Source organism: Gossypium arboreum, chromosome 12, assembly GCF_025698485.1.
Source record: "Gossypium arboreum isolate Shixiya-1 chromosome 12, ASM2569848v2, whole genome shotgun sequence".
Classification (NCBI taxonomy): Eukaryota; Viridiplantae; Streptophyta; class Magnoliopsida; order Malvales; family Malvaceae; genus Gossypium; species Gossypium arboreum.
The window spans coordinates 102,776,770-102,779,240 of NC_069081.1; the positions used below are offsets into that span (position 1 = coordinate 102,776,770).

At 37.0% G+C, this 2,471-nt stretch overlaps 1 non-coding gene across 1 annotated transcript; it reads right to left on the reverse strand.

Moving 5' to 3' along the window:
* Positions 1–2,098: 2,098 nt before the first annotated feature.
* On the reverse strand, positions 2,099–2,205 carry LOC128285948 (small nucleolar RNA R71). Its single transcript, XR_008276495.1, has one exon. It is a non-coding gene; the product is annotated as a small nucleolar RNA R71 (small nucleolar RNA).
* Between the last annotated feature and the right edge of the window lie 266 nt (positions 2,206–2,471).

Sequence of the window (2,471 nt, forward strand, 5' to 3'; positions counted from 1 at the left end):
AAGGTTCTATTGTTTGCTGATAAACCGTAAATTATACATATTTTTATCCCATGCTTAGCACATTTATGGATGATTTCTCCTTATATTTTGTGAATTCGATGCTCTTAATCCTTTAATTTCATGTTTATACTTAGGTGAGCATAGGAGAGTAAAAAGAGCGAGAAACGGGCCGAAAACGAAGAAAATAGACCAACATGGGAAATCAACACAGCCTGGACTTTCTTACACGGGCGTGTCACACGGGCGTGTCCCTTTGGCAGGATTGAAGCACGACTTACACGGGTATACTACACGCCCGTGCCTGTTCAATAGCCTTAACCACGAGCTGGAGTAATTGCACACAGGTGTGTCCCTGCTGAGCCCAAGTATAACCCTATTCGGAAAAGGCCAATTTTGGGGGCTCTTAGGCATTCTAAGGGGTTATTTAAACACCTGATGAGGCACTTAGAAGAGGACGCAAGAGGAGGAAGTAAGGAATTACTCAAGAAAAGTCGATTGATCCATCTCAAGAGCCGGATTCATCATCAAAACTAAAGATCTCCCTTCAAGTTCCTTCAGGAGTTTTGGGTTTTCTTATGTTTTGTTATTTTTATGCTTTTAAGATGTTTTCTTTCATAAATATGAACTAAACCCCCTAAATACCTAAGGGGAATGAAACCTAAGACAGATTTTGTTATTATTATCTGAATTGTATGATAAATATTTGACTTGTTCTTGATTATGTGTTCTTAATTCTTGTTTTAATATTCCAGGATATTGATCCAAGTTAACACTCTTATTCAGAGGAGGAATAGACCCAGTCTAAGAGTAAAGTTGTCATAATTAAGCGGAGTTGATTGCGCGCCTAGAGATAGGGTGACAAGATTTTTCTGGATTAGGGTGAAACCTAATAAGGGAATCTATAGATCGAGTTAATGCAATTCTAGGGTGTTAATTAGAAAGAGATTTTAATTATTCAACCTAGGGTTAGACGTTATTAGTCTCGAGAGGGATAATAATATAATTTAGGGATTTCTACGGATCAAGTCAAATGAATAAATCGTCTGATTTAGAGTCAAATAACAAGTGAAGTCTAGGTGGATTTTTCCTTAGGTATTGTCCCAATCAATCGAATTTTCCCAAAAGTATTTTCCCAAGTTTACTTTCTGTGCATTCTTAGTTAATAATTAGTTTAGATAACCAAACCTCTTAATTTTTAGGCTAGATAATAAAAAAAGAAGTAAATACTAGTACTCGTAGTTCCTTTGGGTTCGACAATCCGCTCTTGCTGAACTATACTACTGTTCGATAGGTACACTTGCCTTAATTGATAAGTTAGTCTCAAGAACGATTCATTTATAAATCTTTAAAACCTATTACGAATATCACGCATCAAGTTTTTGGCGCCGTTGTCGAGGAACTGGGATATTAGGAAAACTCAATTTTTATTACTTTAACCATTTACTTTATTTGCAATTTAAGTTTTTATTTTCTTTTATTTTCTAATTTTTCTCTTATTTTCTTCTGACAGTTTTTCTAGTTTATGACTAGAAGAAACCCGTCAGGACTACTACTTTTTGACGATAAGATCGACCGCACAGTTCACAGAAACAGACGAGAAATAAGGAGAAGCCTAAGATACACAGAGGGCGAGCAACGATACTTCAACCACAACCGAGGAATGGCTGAAAACCAAGAAAATCCGCTACCTCCTGTGATTGCTGCTGATCTAGTAAATCAGAATTCTGCTCCACGCACTATGTATGATTATGCTAAACCTAATTTAACAGGAACTGAGTCAAGTATTTTTAAATCCGCTATTGCTGCCAATAATTTTCAACTGAAACCTAACACAATTCAAATGATACAACAGTTTGTTCAGTTTGATGGTTTGCAGGATTAGGATCCAAACAATCACTTGGCAAATTTCTTCGAGTTTTGCAACACTTTTAAAATTAATGGCGTTTTTTATTACGCCATTCGCCTTCGATTATTCCTTTTTTTGCTGAAGAATAAAGTTAAACAATGGTTGAACTCGTTACCACGAGGGTCAATCACTACTTGGGAACGAATAACCAAAAAGTTTTTACTTAAATATTTTTCGCTGGCTTAAACGGCTAAGTTGAGAAATGACATTTCTTCCTTTGTGCAGATGGATCTTGAAACACTCTACGATGCATGAGAGAGATACAAGGATCTATTGAGGAGCTGCCCTCACCATGGATTACCACTTTGGCTCCAGGTTCAGACATTTTACAACGGTGTGAACCCCTCAACGAGGCAACTCATCGACGCAGCTGCCAATGGAACTTTGAATAATAAGACACCTGAGGCGGCTTACAAATTTATTGAAGAGATGTCATTGAATAACTATCAGTGGCAAGTTATGAAGACAAAGCCGAAGAAAGCAGTTGGTGTTTTCAACCTCGACGCGGTTACTATGCTATCTAACCAAGTAGAACTCTTAAATAAAAAGATTGACGGTTTGTGTG